Below are 27,507 nucleotides of genomic sequence, written 5' to 3' on the forward strand. Positions count from 1 at the left end.
AGTACGAATAATCCGTTGAATTACAGGCCCATATCACTAACGTCTATTTGCAGTATGGTTTTGGAACATATACTGTATTCGAAGATTATGAAGTACCTCGAAGAAAACGATTTATTGACACGTAGTCAGCAAGTCATTTAAGTAGTTTTCTCAATCTCCGTAACTATAATAGATAAAAATCTGAAATTTTGACAGGATCCCTTCCTTAATAACACACGAGTGCGTACCAAGTTTGAACAAAATCGAATGATAATTACTATGGTTTATTTAGATTCGTAGGGGGTATGAATTTGCGTACCGACTGAATGTTACTTGAGACCTTTCTTACGGCCGGTAGCATCAGCTGCGTTGTGAGTCAGAGTGAAGGAAAAAACGTAGCCATCCTGAAGCCACCGTGCTACATGGCTGCGTGCCTTACTGCAACGAATGCTATTTCGTAATAACTTGCTGTGTTACAAGTTGCGCAACTCGATTCATGATTTTCTGTCAGAAAGGTCACAGTTCGTAGTAATAGACAGAAAGTCATTCAGTAAAACAGAAATAATATCCAGCGTTCCCCAAGGAAGTGTTTCAGGCTCTCTTTTGTTTCTGATATATATTAACGACATAGGAGACAATCTCCGTAGCCGTCTTAGATTGTTTGCAGACGATGCTGTCATTTACTGTCTAGTAAAGTCATCAGATGACCAAAACGAATTGCAAAATGATTTAGATAAGATATCTGAATGGTGCGAAAAATGGCAGTTGACCCTGAATAAAGAAAAGTGTGAAGTTATTCGCATGAGTACTAAAAGAAATCCGCTAAATTTCGATAATGCGACAAGTCACACAAATCTGAAGGCTGTAAATTCAACTAAATACTTAGGTATTACAATTACAATGATCCTAAATTGGAACGACCACATAGATAATATTGTGGGTAGAGCCAACCAAAGACTACTGCGGTTCATTGACAGAACACTTGGAATGTGCAACACGTCTACTAAAGAGACTGCTTATACCACGCTTGTCCACAATATTCTTGAGTACTGCTTTGCGGCGTGGGATCAGGATCAGATGGGACTGACGGATGAGATCGAAAAAGTACAAAGAAGGGCAGCTCGTTTTGTATTTGTAGGGGAGATAGCGTCACAGACATGATACGTGAATCGGAGTGGCAATCATTAAAACAAAATCGTTTTTCGTTGCGACGGGATCTTCTCATGAAATTTCAATCACCAGTTTTCTCCACCGATTGCGAAAACATTCTGTTGGCACCCACCTACATAGGGAGAAATGATCATCACGATAAAATAAGAGAAATCAGGACTCGCACTCGAAAATTTAAGTGCTCGTTTTTCCCGCGCACCATTCGAGAGTAGAACCGTAGAGAGACTACTTGAAAGTGGTTCATTGGACCCTCTGCGAGGCACTTTATTGTGAATAGCAGATTAATCACGTAGATGTAGATGCAGACGAGAAAAACGAGCGTAGCCCATGAACACAGGTAATTGGCACACGAGATACAACACAACATAGTTAGAGCTACGATGCAAAACTTTCAATTTTTGTCCGTATTGTTCTAATCAAATTTTCGTTCTCTCTCATTGTTACAGATAAGCATTGCCTCATACATTATCAGGTCTTTCCATCTTACAGCAGAAGCCTGGAACCAATTGCCCTAGCAAAGAATTGCAATGTTGTAAAATTAATTCAGGATGTGTCCACATTTTGTCTTTATGACGGCTTTAAATCTGCTGAAGCCTTTCAATGAGGCATCTGGATCTCTGTGGAGGAATAGCAGCTGAGTCTTACTCAATGGCCGAAACCAGAGAACGTAATAATTTTGGATGTTGAGGTTTCGGGCAAAGCTGACGTTCTAACTCACCTCAAAAGTTCAAAAATGGTTCAAATGGCTCTGAGCACTATGGGACTTAACATCCGAGGTCAGCCGGCCGATGTGGCCGAGCGGTTAAACCGCACGACCACTACGGTCGCAGGTTCGAATCCTGCCTCGGGCTTGGATGTGTCTGATGTCCTTAGGTTAGTTAGGTTTAAGTAGTTCTAAGTTCTAGGGGACTTATGACCACAGCAGTTGAGTCCCATAGTGCTCAGAGCCATTTGAACCATTTGAAGCCATCTGAGGTCATCAGTGCCCTAGACTTAGAAATACTTAAACCTAAATAACCTAAAGACATCACACTCATCCATGCCCGAGGAAGGATTCGGACCTGCGGCCGTAGCAGCAGCGCGGTTCCGGACTGAAGCGCCTAGAACCGCTCGGCCACAATGACCGGCTCACCTCAAAGATGTTCCATTGGACTCAGAATGGAACTAGGGGCAGGTCCGTCCATTCTCTCACAGATATCACCTTATGACAGGGCGTATTGTCATACTGACACAAACAATCATCATCTCCGAACTGCATCTCAGCTGTACGCAGTGTAAAATACTGTAAAACGTGTAAATACCTCAAAGAAAAAGACATGTTGAGACATGGTCAGCACTGTTTCAGAAAATATCTTTCTTGTGAAACACATGTGACCTTTTATTCAGACAAAATAATGAGTGCTATTGTCAAAAGATCTAAGGGTAAAAGGTTAAATGGCAAACATTTAAACAGTTGGATAGTAAAATGGTTATGCCTGAGCTGTTAAATAGATAAACGGTTAAGTGGTACACATGTAAATGGCAGATAGTACATACTTGTCATTTAGCATCTGAAGTCTTCAGAAGATCAATACGAAACATAAAATAATTTCGACAAAATATCTGTATGGTGCAAAAAGTGGCAATTGACCCTGAATGATAAGCTTGTATAACATTTAGACCAGAATAATTTTTCTAGTGCTCATTTGCTTGTGTAACCCAGGTTTTAGAACTTTTAGAATCCGAAATCTGAGTAAGCCTCACCCTCTAGAATTCTTTGTGTAATGTCTGAGCTCCTCATCTGGTTTTCAGGACACAGTTACCGCACTGTCGTAGAGAATATGTTCGCCGTACATCCAACATTGATTTCTACTGTTACTTCAGGTAGCGTTGCTTGTCTGTTAGCACTGACAACAACGCAAAAGCCGCTGCTCACTGTCGTTAAGTGCAGGCTGTGGTGAGAAGTAATGCCTGAAATGTGGTATTCTTAGCACACTCTTGACACTGTGGAGAGATCCAGAGTTTCAAGAGTGTACCGAGAATTCCCTCAAGATTTTCAAAATAGAATGTTCTATGTGTCTAGCTCCAATTACAATTCCGTGTTCAAAGTCAGTTAATTCCAGTTGTGCGGCCGTATTCACGTCAGTGTCCTTTTCACATGAATTACCTAAGTACAAAGGATAGTTTTTCCGATTCACTGCTCTGTCGTACCTTGTGTTTGCGGTAATACCGCCACCTGTATATGTGCATATCCCCGTCTCATCACTTTTGTTACCTCAGCGTATATATCATATATTATATATATTCTAATATTAACAATCTTATATTTTCAAATTGCTCATTACCTAAGCATTTTTTTGATTCATTGTTCCGGTTTCCGAGAGCAGTTTGAGAGAGAACAGTGATTGTCTATCATCTTTTGGAAAAAAGAACTGCAATTCGACATGTGCGGCAACTCTACAAAAAAAATCTATTCATCTTTCATCCACTGATTTTTCTGCTTATGCAGTCTATACATCTGTTTTGTCATATCTATGAATGCAAACGATTAAGCTATATGGTTTTCGTTCAATTTTACAGGTTCTGAAATTATCTATGGTCTAGTACCTAACTTCTAACTGAACGGCGAAAACTTTGGAAGCAGCAGCGCACATTCTAGAATGGCTGAAGACCTAAGTCTCTCGATAGGCTGAACTGTGCTGTGCAAGCAGCGGGAGAGAGCAGTGACTGTCTGAGGAACGCACCGAAATACGTCATACATGGCAATTATTTGCAATAAAAGTGTCTTCTTCTGCTTATGCAATCAATGGTTCAAGCATTTTTATGCATGCTGTATTCCTTTGACATATCTGTGATGCAGCTAAGATATGTTTTTCATTCAGTACTGCAATATCTACAAGTACTCGATCGAGCAGCGGAAAGTCTGTGGTCTGGTACCGTCCTCCTGACTGGGCAGTGAGGAATTTGCAACCAGAAGCAGAAAATCTGCAGCAGTCGAAGACCTGCACTATGTGGTCAAAAGTATCCGGACACCCCCAAAAACATACGTTCTTCATACTAGGTGCATTGTGCTGCCACCTACTGCCAGGTACTCCATATCAGTGATCTCAGTAGTCATTAGGCATCGTGAGAGAGCAGAATGGGGCGCTCCACAGAACTCACTGACTTCGAACGTGGTCAGGTGATAGGGTGTCACTTGTGTCATTCGTCTGTACTCGAGATTTCCACACTCCTAAACATCCCTAGGTCCATTGTTTCCGATGTTAATGTGAAGTGGAAATGTGAAGGGACACGTACAGCACACAAGCGTACAGGCCTACCTCGTCTGTTGACTGACAGAGATTGCCGACAGTTGAAGAGAGTCGTAATGTGTAATAGGCAGACAACTATCCAGACCATCACACATGAATTCCAAACTACATCAGTATCCACTATCACACTTAGGGAGGAGGTGAGAAAACTTGGATTTCATGGTCGAGCAGCTGCTCATAAGCCACACATCACGCCAGTAAATGCCAAACGACACCTCGCTTGGTGTAAGGAGGGTAAACATTGGACGATTGAACAGTGGAAAAACGTTGTGTGGAGGACGAATCATGATACGTAATGTGGCGATCCGATGGCAGGGTGTGGGTATGGCGAATGCCAGGTGAACGCCATCTGCCAGCATGTGTAGTGTGTGTAGTGCCAAGGCCGGCCGTGGTGGCCAAGCGGTTAAAGGCGCTACAGTCTGGAACCGCGCGGCCGCTACGGTCGCAGGTTCGAATCCTGCCTCGGGCATGGATGTGTGTGATGTCCTTAGGTTAGTTAGGTTTAAGTAGTTCTAAGTTCTAGGGGACTGATGACCTTAGAAGTTAAGTCCCATAGTGCTCAGAGCCATTTGAACCATTTTTTTGTAGTGCCAACAGTAAAATTGGGAGGTGATAGTGTTAAGGTATTGTCGTGTTTTCCATGGAGGGGCTTACACCCCTTGTTGTTTTGCGTGACCCTTTCACAGCACAGGCCTACCTTGATGTTTTAAACACCTTCTTGCTTCCCACTGCTGAAGAGCATTTCGGGGATGGCGATTGCATCTTTCAACACGATCGAGCACCTGTTCATTTATGCACGGCCTGTGGCGGAGTGATTGCACGACAATAACATCCTTGTAATGGACTGACCTGCACAGAGTCCTGACCTGAATCCTATGGAACACCTCTGGGATGTTTTGGAAAGCCAACTTCGTGCCAGGCCTCACCGACCGACTTCGATACCTCTCCTCAGTGCAGCACTCCGTGTTAAATGGGCTGCCATTCCCCAAGAAACCTTCCGGCGCCTGATTGAACGTATGCCTGCGAGAGTGGAAGCTGTCATCAATGCTAAGTGTGGGCCAACACCATACTGAATTCCAGCATTACCGATGGAGTGCGCCACGAACTTGTAAGTCATTTTTAGCCAGGTGTCCGGATACTTTTGATCGGATAATGTATCCTGCGCAAAGAGGTGTATAATCAACATACACTACATTTACATGCGACACAACTTCCCAAAGACGAAAACCGAATTTCAGAAACCATTTTTCGCTGCCGTGTTTACATGTTAATGTCTGAAGCGGATTTTCTAACCCAGTTAAATATGGCTGCTGAAAACAACTGTTACAATTTATGATTTAGTCAGCACAATAGCTGTTTCTCTTCTCTTATACGAAGTGTAAACGGCTTCACTCGAATATTTGTACCTATCCTTCACTGTACAAAAAGCCACTCTGTCCGTATTAGCCGAAATTTGTTTTAAAATAAGACGAAGCCTGACAGCCCAACCACGTTTCAAAACCGGTTGCGTTTACATTGGACCGAAAATCGATTGTGGAATTGGAAAACCGGCAACCAGAAGCGTATTTCCAGAACAGATTTTGAAGTGTTTATGTGACTACCCAGCAACGGTATTGGGAATACGGTTTACGAAATCCTGTTTTGGAGCCCCTCGTAAACAGCATGATATGGAAACTGTGTTACAATGCCCTGGGTGGGAGCAACAAGCAACAATGGCCCCCATACTTTGTAACGTCAAGTACAGCAGACATTTCAGCTGGATAGATACAACAGATGCTGGAAAATTACGTTTTTGTGATCGAAATATTAGGCTGCTACACAAGTTCGTAGCGTATTTGTTTTGCATATTGGTATTCCGGGTGATACAGGCTTATTTTTCGATTGTCGTTTTTTACTTATAGTTAACTGTAGCTATTTGAGTTTATATATCCTCATTTTGTTATTTGGAGATAGTGAGTGGAGCTGTGGACGCTAGAAAATGGAGTGCCCAATGGGGAAATCGGAACATTTCCGACGTATTTTTCTGTTTCAGTCCAATAGAGGTTCGACAGCAACGAAGGCAGCCAAAAACATTTACGCTATGTGTGGGGATAATGCTACTGGACAGAGTATGGCAAGAAAATGATTTTCTCTTTTTAAGGAGGATCGCTTTAACATTAGTGATTCTACGTTTTCACGAAGATCTTCAGGCTTTGATGAAGCTCTTTTAAATGCATTAATCCACAATGATTTGCATCAGTGTACTCGAGAACAATGGGAAATAATAAAAAAAATCCGGTGATGGGTACCACCTGCTCTAATCTATAATCACAAATCGTAGTGGCTCGTCATATGTGCATCTCTGCTTGTTTGTCATCAATTGGCTCACGAACATCACCGACCGTTAGTAGTGGGGCAATGGCGATGTCATCCCATTTAGCACTGTTGCCAAATTTATTCAAGATGGCGGATCTAAGATGGCGGCCATTAATGTGGCAATGTCATAGTGATACCATGGCGGGCAGTTCAGATTTTGGTGGGAAAATCAGTCAGTTGGGATCCCTCCACAAACCTAAGTCCAACCCCATCTTTCCCTCCCACCCCGGCCTCCCCCTCCCCCTGACCTCCTCTTCCCTCCACCATCAGGAAACTGGGGATAAAAGGACTCAGACTGTGGTGGACTGTTGGATAGGATGGACATAAGCCTTTATTTTGTATACATTGCAGAATATTGTTTATTTAAACAATATGAGTTGTCATAGACAGTAGCTCAATCCAGTGTGTTCACCTTGAGGTCTGAAGTCAAACTGATATAGTTCACAACACCACCACCAGAGGGTGCTGTTGGCCCTCTCAGCCTCCCCTCCTGTGATGTAATCCAAGATGGCGGTTTTGTAAAATAGCAGGAAATTCGCTCAGTCTGTGTTTAGCTGTTGACCTGTCAGGGTGGACGTAATTGTTTACTGTATACTATGTGTTCAATGGATAGGACATCTGTGTTGGAGAAGGAGGAGTTTAATGGGTATATTAGCTGTAATCATGCAGCTGAGGACTGTGTCCATAGCCACCTGCACAATGTTGGGAAACCAATGATATCTGCTAAATGTATGAAGAAAATGATATGCATCATCAAATAACGATGATGCAGCAGGATGGGACTAACTTACAGTTCACAACTAATGCTGATAAATGTGTGTGCCATAACTGTAGATACTTCAATAAAAGTTCACCCAGTCTAGTGAAATGCAAAAGGCAAGATTTTCACCTACTGCGGCACACTCCCTCCCAACCCAAGAGCCTCAGCACCTGGCTCACGACACCGCCACACGGTAGCCGCCCGGTGGTCACGCATGTTAAGCAGGAAATACCTGCAGCCTTCCTCCTTTCCATCCCCGGTGCATAGATAGCCTTTCTCATTGAACATGAACTGCTTTGAGAGTTACTGAATCTGGTGTTTAAGCAATGTGCAGAGTATTGCAACATACATAACTTGAAGATGTCACAGCAACTAAATGGACCGGCCGGCCATTGTGGACGAGCAGTTCTAGGCGCTTCAGTCCGGAACCGCACGACTGCAACGGTCGCAGGTTCGAATCCTGCCTCGGGCATGGATGTTTGTGATGTCCATAGGTTAGTTAGGTTTAAGTAGTTCTAAGTTATAGGGGACTGATGACCTCAGATGTTAAGTCTCATAGTGCTCAGAGCCATTTGAACCATTTGAACTAAATGGACCACTGCACAAAGAGAGAGATTTGCAGATGATACAAGAATATTTAAACAATTTGCGATGTAAATACACATTTTTTCTGAGGAATACGACCAGAAAACTTGAACATCGACTCTAAAAGAAAAATATAGCTACACAGTTCTTAAACCATCCCTGCAACACTTCATGCGCTTTTGTGGGAAATACCACATTATTCCCTTCCTCTTGCACCACAAGCTGCTTGGGAAATTATTAAATCCAATTGAATATGTCTCTAAAAAGGCTTACAAAAAGATCGCTGCACAATAGTTTGCCTCAATTTTGCGGTGTATACCGCCACACACGAACACAGACTCTAAAAAGATTGCTGCACACTTGTGAAACCTCCCTGAGATACTTCACACCCTTTCGTGCAGAACAGATCCTGACAGCGATATCAGCTGCAATATCCGATTCTACACACGAGAATAACGATATTTGGAAGTTGAAATAAGTATCTCTGTAGCTCTAATAGCAGAATGCCCACTACTTTTTTTTCGAGTTTTAGCTGCTTGTTTGAACACACTGCCAGAGACAGAGAAAAACATTTCTGAGTCCTACAGCTGCTGTGGTGTTCATCACTTTTCTGAAATGGTGAGTGGGCTTAGATTATGCCGGCTGGTGTGGCCGAGTGGTTCTAGGCGCTTGAGTCTGGAACCGCGTGACCACTACGGTCGCAGGTTCGGATCCTGCCTCGGGCGTGGATGTGTCTGATGTCCTTAGGTTAGTTAGATTTAAGTAGTTCTAATTTCTAGGGGACTGATGACCTCAGATGTTAAGTCCCATAGTGCTCAGAGCCATTTGAACCATTTGCTTACCTTATATTTGCTACTGGATCATTATTTTCCTCACTTCTTGAAGCACACACTGGTGTATAAGCACAGACAGGAAAATGAGAACAACAACATATCTAAAAGTTCTTCGCATATTTCGAATCCTACAACAATCATGAAAAAAATCGTTTGAATTTTCGGTGAATTTTCGGTCTCCTACAGCTGCTGGAATTTTTTTGAAATTTGTGGTAAGTTCCTATGGGACCAAATTGCTGAATTACCGGTCCCTTGGCTTACACCCTACTTAATTTAACTTACGCTAAGGAAAACACACACACACACACACACACACACACACACACCCACACACACACACCCACACACATGCCTGAGGGAGGACACAAACCTCCGATGGGGGGAGCTGCGTGAACTGTCTCAAGGTGCCTCAGACCACGTGGCTACCCTGCGTGGCAGAGCTGCTGGTCTGGAGGTGCTCTAAAGCCACAATGATGGGTGAGGGACAGTATTGCGCCCATCTGAACCAGAGAAGGATTGTCTGCTTGGACTAGTCTCTGAACATGACGAACATAGATGACACCACACAACTCTCTTATGTAATGGAACTTCCTTTGAACGGAGCTTTCTGATTGGTTCTTACTGAATGTACTTGGCAAACTGCTGCTGCTGCCAGTGTGGGAGCACTGTCCGCCATTTTCTGCAGACAGATAAATTTCTAGACTTTCAGTGGCAAAACTATTTTGTACAGATCAAAAAACAGACAAACATACAACAGTTTATTTGCACTGACAGTTAAGCCCTGGAACAGTGATCTACATATCATGAAATTCAGAAACTACCGCCAAAGACACTTCCTCAATACCGAGCGGGGTGGCGCAGTGGTTAGACACTGGACTCGCATTCGGGAGGACGACGGTTCAATCCCGCGTCTGGCCATCCTGATTTAGGTTTTCCGTGATTTCCCTAAATCGCTCCAGGCAAATGCCGGGATGGTTCCTCTGAAAGGGCACGGCCGACTTCCTTCCCAATCCTTCCCTAATCCGATGAGACTGATGACCACGTAGTCTGGTCTCCATCCCCAAACCAACCAACCAACACTTCCTCAATAACGCTGCTCTACTACTGTCGAGGAAAGGTTGCATTTTTCAGCATGAAACTGATCTCGAACCGGGCTATATCACCACATCGATGTAGTAAACACAATTCATATCTTGCACCATACAAAACCATCACTTCAGCTTCCTGCATATAGCTATCAACCACGAAGACACTCATACACTTACCACAAAGACAGACAGATTCCATGACACATAAGTACATGCACTGTATGTAGTCCTCATAGCACTGGATATTTCCCGCGAGGTCAACTGGTCATGCGACGCAGCCAAAGGTCGTGAGTCAACTGCACACCACACATGCTGACCCTATACGTGACCAGAGTGCCCTCAACAGACAGCGGTCACTCTCAGAATTGGTGTACAAAGGCTTGGGTGGTTGCCTCTGGAACAAAGGCATCACTGTTTCCAGCCCCAACGTTCTTGCTTGCTTGCTCCAAAGCTTTCTACACCCCTCTCCAGACTCTGGAATTACAAGACCATATGTATTTTCACATGGTTTTCCAGAATATCATACCATTTATGTGATGATTCTGGATATGAAGCACATTGCTGTATGCTACCAATCACTTACACAGTGTAGTTCTGAAGGTAAAGAGTGGAAATTATATCTCTACAAACCCAAACGTTTTGCGAGGTGAGATGTGCTGTGAACCATTGAGTAACTAGGACTTAGCTTGTATGATCTTTACATGGAACCATGAAAATAGAAGAAACTGGTAGTTCCATTCGAATTTTGGTAATAAATACCGATGTCAGTGACATAACAGATCACACAACAAATCCCAATCGGTGTTCTCTCAACCAAATAAAGATGGTAAGTATGTAGAAACAGTCAACCAGTCAATTTACACGGGAGAGAATAATTGTCCAGCGCAAACACAGGCCGATATTGAATCTTCTCAAATTTCCACAGAGGACACGCTATCACGAAGGCCACCCAACAGGGCGGCCGCTGTGGAAGAGCTGTTCTAGGCGGTCTGGAACCGCGCGACCGCTACAGTCGCAGGTTCAAATCCTGCCTCGGGGATGGATGTGTGTGATGTCCTTAGGTTAGTTAGGTTTAAGTAGTTCTAAGTTCTAGGGGACTGATGACCTCAGCTGTTAAGTCCCATAGTGCTCAGAACCATTTTTTTGCTACCCAACGGGTACTGAATATTGGTTCGCTGTTCACCCACCTAGACAGCGACATGATTAGGTCAACTGCATTTTGTACTCCAGCCTGTCCAATTTGGACGGCTCCCGCCTCAAGCCAGAAAGATATGTACATCGTTCCAGACACAGGCTACCGCCACCACTTGCTCTCCGCACGCCGGCCGGAATCGTCCTAGGAAACCAGCAACATATTCATCACTTACAGTTAAATATTACGATTGCAGCATCAATCTGTTGACATTTGACAGTGAGCGAAGTTTCAGAAATACCGCCTCCTGACGGCTGTGGCTCTGGAAATATAAATATCTGTACTATTCTAATGACTTTACATGATTTTCCACATAAAATATCTCTCATTCCCCTTACGGCTATCGATGCTTCCTTACAACAGGACATAATAATTTTCTTTGCATACGTCGGAAAAGTGTCCACAGTGGCTGTACACCTTAACACATATTTTATACGTCCGCTGATCACAGTAAATCTATCACACATCCCCTACTAAGTATAATAAATGTGTTCAAATGTGTGTGAAATCTTATGGGACTTAACTGCTAAGGTCATCAGTCCCTAAGCTTACACACTATTTAACCTAAATTATCCTAAAGGACAAACACACACTCCCATGCCCGAGGGAGGACTCGAACCTCCGCCGGGACCAGCTGCACAGTCCATGACTGCAGCGCCTCAGACCGCTCGGCTAATCCCGTGCGGCTAAGTATAATACTTCGCCAGTAAATGAATTCTGCTGACTGAGCAAAAATCCACGATGGATGGACGTGTCTCATTTGTCTTAGGAAGAGAGAGATATGTAATCATCCTGTAAACGATCAGCTACTAAAAACATGATCGCAATGACTGTGTTACTGTCACCCCGTATGAAAAGTGATCTTATTTCTACAGGCGCACACAAGTATCGCTAACGATATCCGTGTTGAAAACCATAAAAGATTTATAAATCCAGATATGTTATTGCTTCCGAATGAAGTGGCTTTCCAAACAAATACCGTGACACTGAGTACAGACGGTGATCACTGGGATATCTATTAACAGACCGAAATGCGTGTGCACATTGCCGGCCGTGTAAGTTCGTAATAAAATCACCGAATGTGGAAAGTAATTCGGCCAAGGGACGTGGTATTAAGCCGATATTTGTAACTGCCTCAATCCGCCACTAGGTGTTCCTCACGCTAACAAACAGTATTTGTAACACATTCTGTCTCCATACCATGTCAGAGGTTCAGCGATATATCAACTGGATTGTAGACGCGGAAGGATGGTGGTTGATTGAGAATGATCACATACAGTATATGGTATGCTTTATGACGAATCACTTAAAAAATGCAACGCTAGTTTGAGGTCGTAAGAAATGTACTCAGGCTTTTCAGATATATAGTGTTGAGCTTATTGATAGAAATGCTGTCTTTCCATTCAACCACTTACCTGCATTGGATCCTATGGAGATGTCTTTTAATGATTACAGTCACTAGTGAATCATTTTCGAAATGATCACTTTTTTCGAACCTATCTGTCTAAAACCGACATGGTCTAAAACCAACATGGTTTTGGACAGCCCGCATGCGTCTTGTAACTGTGCCTCAGTCCCTGTCCCGCTCTTCCTGCATACTTGTGCATGTGATCGTTGCAATTTATGTCAGAACTGAGCAGAAATCGGAGAGCGCTCTATTTAAGACCTTCTGCATCATGTGGACAAACACGGTGGGCTGAGTTAATGCAAAGCACCGTCTTTCTTCACCACTCAACGGAAATTGGAACATGTTGCAACAGCTCCGCAAGAGTGTACGATGCGAAGCTTTCGCCTGCAGCACAAAGTAAGATAAAAGACAGCATGAGCTGTTACAGGAACTGGAAGAACACAAGGGTTTTACAACTGCATTGCAGTGCATTTCCAAACTACAAGGAGATCTGCGTCCCTCAGGGTGCATTCATGTCTGTCAGCCAAACATTCTCTCTATCACCGTTATTTTGTACCATCCATATGGTTCAAATGGCTCTGAGCACAATGGGACTTAACTTCTGAGGTCATCAGTCCCCTAGAACTTACAACTACTTAAACCTAAGCACATCACACGCATCCGTGCCCAAGGCAGGATTCGAACCTGTGACCATAGCGGTCGCGCGGTTCCAGACTGTAGCGTCTAGAACCGCTCGGCCACTCCGACCAGCAGTACCATCCAACTGAGATACACTACGAACTATAAAAAATCCACTTAAGTCATCCAATAGAGTAAACTCGATAAGATTTTTACCGCATCTCTCTACTCCAATGTATTGGGAAACAAATACCGTCTGTGTACTGGCGTCGAGTATATATGGTAATTCTATTACATACAGGTATTGATCCATTGGAGCAGGTGATCAGTTCCAAAATCACCTGCACAAACTAGTATAAAGTTTCATCGCCTGTACTACAGGAGGACCATACCCCACAGGCTACCAGTCGCAAGGGAGAGTCCCTGTTTTGTTGTTTGATAAATCGTTTTTTCTGCTGTAACACGTCCAAGCAATGTATGACTACAGTTTTGAACACCATCATGCATTTTTTCCCCACTACAACTTTGAGGTCTGTGTCAGGTCCTGAACTGACATTAGCAAGTTCCGATCAATTGGCTCTCACAAAAAACTGGTCATCGCAAGGTGTGAATTATGCTGCTGCTCCCACAACATACACACAGGATGACCAAAATAAAAGCCAGTAGCAACATATGGAAACTGGAAGAGTTTTGCTGCCTTGTGGAGCGTTTCCAAACAGCAATCCAACGGTGATTACATTTAAACTCATCTTTCACAGTGATGAGATAGCAGATGGCTCGATGCACCTCGATCATAGTGCGTAAGTTACTGTTACAATTCCCGATCTTTTCCTATGTGGAAGGGAGTCACAGAGCATTCTCGCATTCTTTAGGGTAAAGATAGAGATTGAATGATCTCCTAATAAAGTCTTTGAGCAATTCTCCCTGCAACACTGCCACCGATTTAATTTGCAGCTGATTAGAAGCAGACCGCTGAATTCCATGTCCCATAAGGGAGCAGAGTGAGTGGAGTCCACAACTGCTGTTCACTGAAGCCTATTCCCCACCAGTCTTACTCACGGTACCCATCCAAGTGCACAAAATCTCTCCAAATGCGCGCATATGGAGGAGGTTAGCGCCCCTTATCGGTGTATAGTAGATATAAAAGTTTTGCTATGATATAATGGATGGTTAAGAAGAAGCGTGTGGTTTTTATGGATGATGAAACTCCAGACTGATGGAGTTTGAACCATTTTACATATATCAACTGTGCTATCAATTCTAAAGTATTGTTCTAGTGTCTGGGGTCAGTACCAAGAAGGTTTTCGTAAGAGAGAAATTATCTTAGAACATACGCATTCTAATGCAGGACATAAATGTCCAACATCTGTCATATATACACCTTGCAAGTTTTCTATCCCTCTCAATATTGTGAGAAACTTTAAGATGATCAAACTACTTCCTTCTACACCAAAGAAAAAACACGTAGAGTCCTTGTCATACTTGACAATATAGCTTTCCTGAGGTGTACAGCTCTCACTGTTCGCATCCAATCATGGGTGAGAAATTATACTATGTTCACATCAGTCCCATGTAAAATGGTCATTAGCAACGGAGGAAGCCTTTTACAAGGAAGTAGAGAAATGCACAGCAGCAATGTTTGACATATGAAATTACTTGTCATGCTGTCACTAACTTCTTAAACAGGACATCTGTCAAAGAGATATATACATGGGGATTGCAGCACATCACAAACACCTGCCACTAACTTAGAATCACCATAGTTATGAACAGGCCCAGATCTGCTGGAGGGGGGAGGGGTGGGGGCAAACCAGGGTATCTGCCCCGGGTACAATTTCAGGGGCCGCCATAACTGTTATGCTTGAAGAAAATAAAACTTTTCTCACGTACTGCCTAGCATCCAGCGCACATTAATCTATTGATTGATCATACGATTTTGAAACGCATCCCAGTTGGTTTTTGAACATTTTTGAACGCATTCTAAGTTCATATATGAACGAATCATAAGTCGATTTTTGTATGTATGCCAAGAGAATCCCCACTGCATGTAGAAATTAAGAAGTTTCTTGCAGATAAAAGGGGACAGTGCTATAGTAGCTTAATCGAATAAACCCAAATGGGTGAATATCAATCGTTGTTTGTTTGTGTGGTTGAATGGGTGTGCAAATGATAAGCGTTGATATAACTGGCTTCGAAATCCTTAGATTCAGAGTACCAGAATCGAAATACATTGAAACGTCCCCTTTGGACAACTTATACACGACTGTGCTTAACCTGACACACAATATTTTTTTTTTTAGCGCAACGCAATCTGACTATCAAAGATCCCTGCAAAAGAATGGCCCTGAGTAACATTAAACTATACCTTTCAGAAATCACTTACCTCACAAAAATCTTCGTTACTCGAACTACTGCAATACAGCGAGCGCCACTACTGCCAGCTAAATAAAAGATTCAAACTACTGAAGGCACTAACTACTGATAGGGATAGTTAGCAAATGAAAGATTTTAATAGAGAACAAACAATGTATTTACCTTAATATTCATAATTGATATCCAGTATTACAAATTATCAAAACTCCGCCATCTCTCTCCCCACAACCACCACTGCTGGCGGCTCACCTCCAACTGCGCAACGCTACGCGCTGTTCACATCCAGCTGCCGCTGCCCAACACTACAATGGCAGACAACAATGCAAACTAGCACACAGAGCGCTACGTAACGTTGCCAATAAGAAAACATAAAACATGACTAACAGGAATAACAGGTAAGAAAGATTACATATCATCTACTCGGTGTATACAAGAAAATGAAGTTTTGATAGAAAATTTTTGCCAGATCAGTGCACTACTGAGGGCCAGTTTTGTTTCTGAACATTTTTGAACGCATTCTAAGTTTATATATGAACGAGTCATAAGTTGATTTTTGAATGTCGCCAAGGGCATCCCAGTTGCATGTAGAAATAATAAAATTTCCTACGTACAAAAGAGAACGGCGCTGTAGAAGATAAGACGAAAAAAACTCAAATGGGTGAACGACAATTGCTGTGTTTTTATGTAGCTGACTGGATGTGCAAATGATAAGCGTTGTTATAATTATTACCGAAATCCATAGATTCAGACTATCAGAGTGGTAATAATCGACTAACAGGAATAACAGGTGAGAAAGATTATATATTATCTTCTCGGTGTATCCAAGAAAATGAAATTTTGACAGAAAATTTTTGCCAGATCGCTGCACTACTAAGGGCCAGTTGTACAGTTTCCGGTTGGCAGCCGCTTCATTCTATTCTCGGAGTAGCGTGGAAAATGTATTGTACCAATATGTAATAACACCTAACAAGAGAATAAATGTGGCTAACTGAACCAGTGATTCTTACGGAACTAGAGAATTTAAATGAATAATAGCTTTTGACAGTGGCAGAAATAGTTACGGAATTAGTGATCACAGGATTGTTTGTTAGAACGAGGAAGGAGAAGAAACTGGGACATCACACAAATTATATGAAAGAAAATGACGATTCCAAATTTTTTATAAAAAATTCATACAACTAATACTTTTCGGCCTAATTCTTGAGAAACTGGAGCATGTGAATGAAATGAGAAACTATTTTGTAACAAAACTTTTTCGTGTAGTAGGCCTAATAGGTACTTGATATTGATACTTCGTGAATTATATTCTGTCGCGCTATTTATGTAAATTAGGTAGATAAAAGTGACAATTTGTGTCAAAATAGTCTCTCTTATTTGGCGTGTGTTACAACTGCTACAGTATTGGAAAGGCCTATTCTGTTTTATCTAGCAGACAGTGACAAAACAGACATAATCAAATCGAGAAACCACACGTCTTGCTTAGCATTTGTATTAATAGCTTCTTCAGTGTTAGACAACTAAGTTTTGATTTTTCATGTAGCAAAACGTTCGCCGAATTTTGATGAGATAATAGATTCTTTCGTAGAAAGCGGAGTACGCCATATACATCAGTAGCAAGATTAGAGAGAAGAAAATGGTGGGACCTAAAGATTGAAGAAATATGTAGTGTCTTGCTTGTGTCTTGTCTTTACTGCTTTTATGTTTCCTGTATTTAATTTTATTTCTGACAGAAGAGAAAGTCATTACCTAACAAGCAATAAAGGGTGTAAATTTTCTGAATAGTTCTTATTCTCTCTGTCACAAATAATCCCACACAGTATTAAGTGTGAGCTTCCTTTTATGGAAGAGGGTGACCAACGACCTACTGGGAACAGGAGAGGCACCACAGGAAACCCATTCTCCAGCGTCTCGAATAAAAGCCCTGATGGCCCTCACTACAAAACATCCAGGCGGCATTGCACCCTGGCACACTTAAGACCAAAGAACAATGCTTGTATTTCCTCGAAGATATATATGTTATATATCAATCTCTTCACAAATATGTGCAATGAACATATCTTGAAAACAGAGTTTTTAAAAAATTTTGACGTGCTATCTCAAACGCTCAAGAGGGGAGGGGGGCGCCATTATCAAGCTTTTGCCCCGGTTCGGAAATATCGTAGATCCGTGGCTTGTTACGAAACTGAAGACTAAATTGTATGCCCAAGTTGCGGCAGCGGAATGGATTGCGTCGCACAGATCTTTGTTTGTCTAGAGGAGGATGCCGAAACAGGATGGACATTTTTCATAATCATCATCACACATGAGTTGGAAGTCCTCTGATGACTGAGAGGTTTGCTGTTAACGATCACAGGTATATACTGCTCTAAGTCACACATACATAACACACAGTTGTATACGAATGGAACGCATGCCATACTCCTATCTCTTCCTGAACAGTGGGAAAAATGGTGAAATGCGCTGTAAATGACCTGCAGCAACATCTCCCTCTCTCTTTAGAATGCATCATCAGACTACCATTACATCACTCCTGGTTACAACTCCATCTCAACCGATCACTCCATCTACTTTCTGTCATCCAAAAGCAGATGCATGCGAATGTAGCGACGGCATTCTTTTTCCCGGGAAAGCGTCAAAACCAGCAGTCAATTCGCATGTATCACTATTATTTCAATAGACATACAGCAAGTGTTTTTTAGCTGACACCACAAGGTTGTGATTGGCGGCGAGTTGGAAAGTTGAAAATTTGTGGTAAGATCTTATGAGACCAAACGGCTGAGGTCATCGGTCCCTAAGCTTACACACTACTTAATCTAACTTAAACCATCTTGCACTAAGGACAACACACACACACACACACACACACACACACACACACACACACACCCATGCCCGAGGGAGGACTTGAACCTTCGACGAGGGGAGCCGCGCGAAACGTGTCAAAACGCCCAAGACCGCGCGGCTACCCCTCGCGATCTGGCGGAGAGTACGGAAGAGCACAATGTAAATACGTTTGTTAGGGTTTAAAACACCTAATCTGTCCTGCATAGAGTCAAACACACGGTCCATTCTGTAGTCGTATACTGGAGTGCCACAGCTGGTAATACAACGTTCTTTCGCTAAGGACACTTTATAAAAATCTATAAGATAATTGCCGATAAATTTAGGGTCACACTGGGCTTGTGATCCGACATATGTATACATTTTTTACTCCACATTTGGTGGTTAACCACCTTAAACATTCTGTTTCAGCTGTCTTATTGCTGTCGACGAAAAAATGACCGTTTCCCCAGTTCCCAGTGCTTCCATATCAACTTTTTCTCGTATTCTTCTCACTGTCACATACTCGTTCCCATGTACAAGAATTGTCCTGCACCCATCAGAAGACATGCAAGTTCTCCCTCAGTTTCCCCTTTCTGGCGTATTTTTTCCCTTAATTTATATATATTTTTTGCCGTCAATTTATTCGTAATTTTATCGATTTTATAGCACTTCTGCCCAAGCCATCACATCACTTCTCACCTCGCATTCTAAAACTGCTTGTAAATGTAGTAGTACAGTTGTCGACACCTAGCTCAAATGCTCTCTCTCTATATATTTTTTTACTGTATAGTATAGCACTGTACTCGAATGCATCCAATGACACATTCTACAGATGATGTGCATTGCTCTATTTTCTATATGTCTGTGTGTCTGTGAGTGTGTCACGGTTGTCTCAGGGAGGATGGCAGTGCGGCTGCAGGTACGCTGCCGGCTTCACATGGTCACAAAAAAGAAATGATGTGATATTTACCGCGCTACAGGAAGTGTACAGGGTTATTAAAAATGATTGAAGCGATTTCACAGCTCTACAATAACTTTATTATTTGAGATATTTTCACAATGCTTTGCACACACATACAAAAACTCAAAAAGTTCTTTTAGGCATTCACAAATGTTCGATATGTGCCCCTTTAGTGATTCGGCAGACATCAAGCCGATAATCAAGTTCCTCCCACACCCGGCGCAGCATGTCCCCATCGATGAGTTCGAAAGCATCGTTGATGCGAGCTCGCAGTTCTGGCACGTTTCTTGGTAGAGGAGGTTTAAACACTGAATCTTTCACATAACCCCACAGAAAGAAATTGCATGGGGTTAAGTCGGGAGAGCGTGGAGGCCATGACATGAATTGCTGATCATGATCTCCACCACGACCGATCCATCGGTTTTCCAATCTCCTGTTTAAGAAATGCCGAACATCATGATGGAAGTGCGGTGGCGCACCATCCTGTTGAAAGATGAAGTCGGCGCTGTCGGTCTCCAGTTGTGGCATGAGCCAATTTTCCAGCATGTCCAGATACACGTGTCCTATAACGTTTTTTTCGCAGAAGAAAAAGGGGCCGTAAACTTTAAACCGTGAGATTGCAGAAAACACGTTAACTTTTGGTGAATTGCGAATTTGCTGCACGCATGCGTGAGGATTCTCTACCGCTCAGATTCGCACATTGTGTCTGTTCACTTCACCATTAAGAAAAAATGTTGCTTCATCACTGAAAACAAGTTTCGCACTGAACGCATCCTCTTCCATGAGCTGTTGCAACCGCGCCGAAAGTTCAAAGCGTTTGACTTTGTCATCGGGTGTCAGGGCTTGTAGCAATTGTAAACGGTAAGGCTTCTGCTTTAGCCTTTTCCGTAAGATTTTCCAAAACGTCGGCTGTGGTACGTTTAGCTCCCTGCTTGCTTTATTCGTCGACTTCCGCGGGCTACGCGTGAAACTTGCCCGCACGCGTTCAACCGTTTCTTCGCTCACTGCAGGCCGACCCGTTGATTTCCCCTTACAGAGGCATCCAGAAGCTTTAAACTGCGCATACCATCGCCGAATGGAGTTAGCAGTTGGTGGATCTTTCTTGAACTTCGTCCTGAAGTGTCGTTACACTGTTATGACTGACTGATGTGAGTGTATTTCAAGCCGGCTCCTGTCGCCATTTTGTCTCACTGCTCTCTCGAGCGCTCTGGCGGCAGAAACCTGAAGTGCGGCTTCAGCCGAACAAAACTTTATGAGTTTTTCTATGTATCTGTAGTGTGTCGTGACCATATGTCAATGAATGGAGCTATAGTGAATTTATGAAATCGCTTCAATCATTTGTAATAGCCCTGTACTTTTGTTTGGGGAGGGATTAGCGCGCCACTACTCGCAGGTTCTCAGGCCATGACGGTGTGACGCAGCCAACCAACTCATGTGTGTTACAGGCTGGCCGACGGCAGGACGCTATGTGTCCTTAGCTAAAGAGCATTATATAACCAGATGTGCGACTGCAATATATAACTACAGAATGGATCACGTATTTGATCCTGTGGAGGAATGATTACGTGTTTTAAACCCTAACAAATAATATTTACGATGTACTTATCTGTACTCTCTGTCAATCACAATCTTGTGGTGTCAGCTAACAAACTGTTGCTGCATGGCAACATTCTTCTGTATGTCTCTTGATATAATAGTGATAGATGCATACTGACTGCTGTCTTTGAAGCTTTCCTGAAAAAAAAGCGGAACATCTGCTATTAAATTGACTTACATCTGAGTTAAAGAATGATAGAAAGTGGATGGAGTGATCAGTTCAGTGCAATTGTAACAAGGTATGAAATAATGGTAGACTGATGATGTATTCCAGAGTAAGAAGGAGATTTGGTTTAAGTCATTTTCGTCTACATCAAGCAAATTTGTTTGGTTTGTTGGGTCGATTGGTGTGCTCATGAACCATGTCGGCTACATTGCAGCAACAGGCAGAATGCCTTTGCATTGGCACCTTCACCTAGCTGGAATGTTACTGGTTACAGTGTTAGACCGCAAGTCCACCCACCTGAGCAGGGCCTCACATTGGCAATTGAAAGGTATCCTGTGCTAATTTAAGTTTTCAAAGGTCTACAATGCTCTGCCATTTCCAAGACGCTTAGTTCCCATTCTGTTCTGTTCCCCAAAAGTTAGCCCCTAAATTTGGAAATTGATATACAAGTTGTGTTTTCAGAAAGTAAAGGCAATTTTGTTATTTCGTATGTTGTACTAGTCGGATTCGCGCTATTTTTTCGTTGTCGAGTTGATAAATATGCCTGAAAAGTATCCGAACAGAGTTAGCCTTATCAAACATTTAGCCTGTTGTGAGTCATCAAACAGGCAGCGGCCTTGCCGCAGTGGATACATCAGTTCCCATCAGGTCACCGGAGTTAAGCGCTGTCGGACGTGGCTGGCACTTGGATGGGTGACCTTCCGGGCCGCCATGCACTGTTGCTATTTTTCGGGGTGCACTCAGCCTTGTGGTGCCAATTGAGGAGCTACTCGACCGAACAGTAGCGGCTCCGATTGAAGAAAACCATCATAACGACCGGGAGAGCGGTGTGCTGACCACATGCCCCTCCTATCCACATCCTCAGTGAGGATGACACGGCGGTCGGATGGTCCCAAAGGGCCACTTGTGGCCTGGTGACGGAGTGCTTTGAGTCATCAAACAGGTTAGATGTGTATTAGTACCAGCGATTATTTATTTTGTATAACTTTCGAAGAAGTCTGTGAAGATGTTGAACACGACGAGAGCCCTGGACGCCTCAGCACATCATTAAACGATGAAAATGTGGAAGAAGTGACAGAAATGAAAGTGAACGATCGGCGAATCAGAATTAGAAAAGTCGTTGATGATGTTGGTACATAAACTGGCTCGTGCTGTGACATTTTTTGTTAAGTTTTGGTTAAGAAACTTGTGGCAGCAAAATTTGTTTCAAAATTGTTCACTTGCGAATGCCAGTTGTTCAGGGGCCACCACATGATGTCAACATTGATGCATAACTACCAAAACGGATAGTAACAGGTAATAATAAGGGGTGTACAAATTTGAAGCTAAGGATTCTGGGTCGCCAACAGCGAAAAAACCTCGACAAGCAAGTCGGTCAAATATGAAGTTTATGCACGTTGTGTACTTCAGTGTGTTGTCACAGAATAGTAAACTGGTAGAAAATTCAAAATTTTACTAAAATTCATCACATTATGACAGGTAGACTCAGGTCATGCCAGGGAAGTAGGAAGTGGAAGTAGGAAGCGAACCAGTATGTCGTAAGTAATACAGGTTGACAGCACGTTATGAAGCCATCCACCAAAACAAGGATGGCCATTCAGCAGAAAGGAGACTAGGGCAGGAAACCAAAGGAAGTGAGACAAGCAAATTCTTTAGGTAATAAGACATCTTGCAAGAAACTCTATCTCTTTCACAAGAGCACAAAACGAGGAGCTGATATAGCAGTTAAAAGCCTGTCAAGTGAATATAGCAGAATAAGGACACATGTCATCATTACAGACCAAACTTTGCATCATAGCCTCATGCTGGTTCCATTTACATACTCCAGCTCTCATCGTGAGCTGATCATTGGGATTGATGGCATTTACAGTAATAGCACTCGATTCCATTATTATCATACTGGAGTGAATCAGGTCCTAGATGCTCCAACACAGTCTATGAACTAGCCAAAGATGTACTCAAGATGATGGCCTGCACCTTATGACCTTTATGCTGCTCGACTCATGCCATCTACTAATGGAGGAACGGAGTGTCTTCTAGCGCTACCATATTGCAGGGTGCTGGAAGTACTGAACTTCAACACCGAAGCCAGCAACAGGGCCTCTTGGGTCCACGTTCCTGTTAAACATTGAGGCAATTCTGGGTGCTGACGCCTACCGGGATTAGGGAGGAGATCAACTGACTATATGACTACCGACATCAGATACATTGCGGCTGGGTCATCAAGAGTTCTCGTAAAATTCAGAGTGGGACTGAAGACACTCCAGCAACCAGTGAGAGAATCTCTTCATCCTGAGCAATGGCCACATGTGTAGCTGGCTACCCACTGCGGTGCCAGGGTCGCTGACATCTTCTCCTGGGTGTGCAGATGTTGAGCTGATTCGACAGTTGTCAGCTAGAATCCAGCATACAGCTGAACGAGCAACAACCAAGGTTGGTGTGGACGAACGACGACTTGTAAACATTGTGAATAAATGACTGAACTCTAAAATGTTTTATTAGTGTCGAAGGTGCCTTGCATTTTTACAACAGCTATCCTGATTTCATGCAGAGATGTCTCTACTTGGCCCTTTGTAAAATGGTGCCAGAAGCGTGTACTCTGACAGTTCATCAGAGGATTTACCATCGGAAGTGTTTGACTACAATTCCTGGAATTCGCACGCAGTGCCTCTATCTACGACATTCACGCATCACAGCAGTAATCGCAAAAGACACTTTTTTCTTTCTTTATTTGTGTAGGCATATTGATGGGTGTGTTACATAAAAAGTATCTTTTCTGAAATCTATGGAATCAGCTAATTTGTCAGAATTCAGAGGAAGTTGTAAAGAGACTTATTTGGTACCGGAGAGATGTACTATTTGTAATTTAGCAGGTCATAATGAACAATGCATTAAGTTCATAACAGTAAATTGTTCTACTTGTAGACGATATGGTCATGCAGCACACAAGAGTAGTGAGTGTCGCTGGGTGATGATTAGGCAAAAGAAGTAGTTGAGTGTAGTTTCATACATTCCAAGATACATTTTTCTTGTCTGGTGTACGTTACTCTATTGAAAGGATATATTTTCAGTATAAATATACGTTAGTGGTAAATTGCACAAGAATGCTAGGCACAAGGTCAGCTATTACCGATGAGAATATAACAGCCCTGACGGAGCAAGTCTCAGAGTTATTAGAGGAAAATGCTCGATGAAAGTTACGCCATGATGAATTGATGGTTGGATTATAATCTTCGTGGGGCGCGCAATACTCACAGTCATGTTCGAGTGAATTCAAGTCGCTAGTATCAATGCCCCACTTTCAACGATCCTTCAGTAGGTAAACTAATCGCTCCCTTCTAGCCTGCCGGAGTGGCCGAGCGGTTCTAGGCGCTACAGTCTGGAGCCGAGCGACCGCTACGGTCGCAGGTTCAAATCCTGCCTCGGGCATGGATGTGTGTGATGTCCTTAGTTTAGTTAGGTTTAATTAGTTCTAAATTCTAGGCGACTGATGATCTCAGAAGTTGAGTCGCATAGTGCTCAGAGCCATTTGAATCATTTTTGAACTCCCTTCTATGGCAAAACAACAGAGGACGTAACGGTTGCTAAGGTATCACCAACTGTACTGCGTACACATACATACGCATGACAATGTACTTGCTGCTACAGGGAAGTTAGTTTGGGTACCTGTGGATGACCATGTACCACAGCAGAGATTATGTGTAGTTGAGCCACTGCAGTACAGTGAAGCATTAGATGACATATATAGTTTTACGCAAAGAAGCGTTGCATGTGTAACCAACATTAATGAGGTACTGATGATTCTTGTAAGTTTTGATAACTTTGGAACAGATGAAGTGAATTTCCCAAAAGTGGGTTTAGAGATACTCGAGGATGAGGATATCAGTGGATCAAGAGGTGAACATCCATGAAATAAATGGCTTATACGGCCATTGTTTGCCCGATTCTTGAGCATTGTTCATTTATCTGGGATCCCTATCAGGTAGGACTGATAGAGGAGGTAGAGAAGATCCAACAAAGAGCGGCGCATTCCGTGGACAGCACTTTTCAGGAGAGTCGGACAACATGTTACTTCCCCCCCCACATACACCTCGTGCATTGATCACGAGGAGAAAATTCGAGAAATTAGAGCCAATACAGAGGCTTACCTATAATCATTCTTCCCACGCACTATTCGCAAGTGGAACAGGGTTGGAAGGATCAGATAGTGGTACCGAAAGTACCCTCCACCCCACACCATTAGGTGGCTTGCACAGTATGGTGTAGATGAAACAAACTGTCAATGCGTCTGTACTTTGTGCCAAGGTTTGACGTTTGAAACACAGTTCAGAATGCCATAGAAACTTTTTTGTTAGCATATTGATATTAATTCAGTTCAGACTGTTCATTACCAGAAACTCCTATCACATAACGCCGCATACCAACAGGCGATTGTCAAGCAGTCTATAGGAAACGATACAGAATAACGAAAGACCTACAGCCTCTAGTAGACGAATCTATAGATCAACAATTACATGAGGGTATTATCGAACATAGTGGTAGCCTGGCTAGAAAATATTGTTATTGTACCTAAAAAGTCATTTGATAGTACTCGAAAACATCGATTTTACTGTGAATACTGTTACTTGAACTCAAGATCCACAACAGATGCATACTCAATCCTAAATATCACATACAGGGTGCTACAAAAAGGTAGGGCCAAACTTTAAGGAAACATTCCTCACACACAAATAAAGAAAAGATGTTATGTGGACATGTGTCCGGAAACGCTTAATTTCCATGTTAGAGCTCATTTTAGTTTCGTCAGTATGTACTGTACTTCCTCGATTCACCGCCAGTTGGCCCAACTGAAGGAAGGTAATGTTAACTTCTGTGCTTGTGTTGACATGCGACTCATTGCTCTACAGTACTAGCATCAAGCACATCAGTACGTAGCATCAACAGGTTAGTGTTCATCACGAACGTGGTTTTGCAGTCAGTGCAATGTTTACAAATGCGGAGTTGGCAGATGCCCATTTGATGTATGGATTAGCACGGGGCAATAGCCGTGGCGCGGTACGTTTGTATCGAGACAGATTTCCAGAAGGAAGGTGTCCCGACAGGAAGACGTTCGAAGCAATTGACCGGCGTCTAAGGAGCACGGAACATTCCAGCCTATGACTCGCGACTGGGGAAGACCTAGAACGACGAGGACACCTGCAATGGACGAGGCAATTCTTCGTGCAGTTGACGATAACCCTAATGTCAGCGTCAGAGAAGTGCTGCTGTACAAGGTACGTTGACCACGTCACTGTATGGAGAGTGCTACGGGAGAACCAGTTGTTTCCGTACCATGTACAGCGTGTGCAGGCACTATCAGCAGCTGATTGGCCTCCACGGGTACACTTCTGCGAATGGTTCATCCAACAATGTGTCAATCCTCATTTCAGTGCAAATGTTCTCTTTACGGATGAGGCTTCATTCCAACGTGATCAAATTGCAAATTTTCACAATCAACATGTGTGGGCTGACGAGAATCCGCACGCATTTGTGCAATCACGTCATCAACACAGATTTTCTGTGAACGTTTGGGCAGGCATTGTTGGTGATGTCTTGATTGGGCCCCATGTTCTTCCACCTACGCTCAATGGAGCACGTTATCATGATTTCATACGGGATACTCTACCTGTGCTGCTAGAACATGTGCCTTTAGAAGTACGACACAACATGTGGTTCATGCACGATGGAGCTCCTGCACATTTCAGTCGAAGTGTTCGTACGCTTCTCAACAACAGATTCGGTGACCGATGGATTGGTAGAGGCGGACCAATTCCATGGCCTCCACGCTCTCCTGACCTCAACCCTCTTGACTTTCATTTATGGGGGCATTTGAAAGCTCTTGTCTACGCAACCCCGGTATCAAATGTAGAGACTCTTCGTGCTTGTATTGTGGACGGCTGTGATACAATACGCCATTCTCCAGGGCTGCATCAGCGCATCAGGGATTCCATGCGACGGAGGGTGGATGCATGTATCCTCGCTAACGGAGGACATTTTGAACATTTCCTGTAACAAAGTGTTTGAAGTCACGCTGATACGTTCTGTTGCTGTGTATTTCCATTCCATGATTAATGTGATTTGAAGAGAAGTAATAAAATGAGCTCTAACATGGAAAGTAAGCATTTCCGAACACGTGTCCACATAACATATTTTTTTTCTTTGTGTGAGGAATGTTTCCTGAAAGTTTGGTCGTACCTTTTTGTAACACCCTGTATACATTAGACAACATAGGAATATGGAAATATTTTTCAACAATTGATGCTAGAAGTAG

Source organism: Schistocerca cancellata, chromosome 1, assembly GCF_023864275.1.
Source record: "Schistocerca cancellata isolate TAMUIC-IGC-003103 chromosome 1, iqSchCanc2.1, whole genome shotgun sequence".
Classification (NCBI taxonomy): Eukaryota; Metazoa; Arthropoda; class Insecta; order Orthoptera; family Acrididae; genus Schistocerca; species Schistocerca cancellata.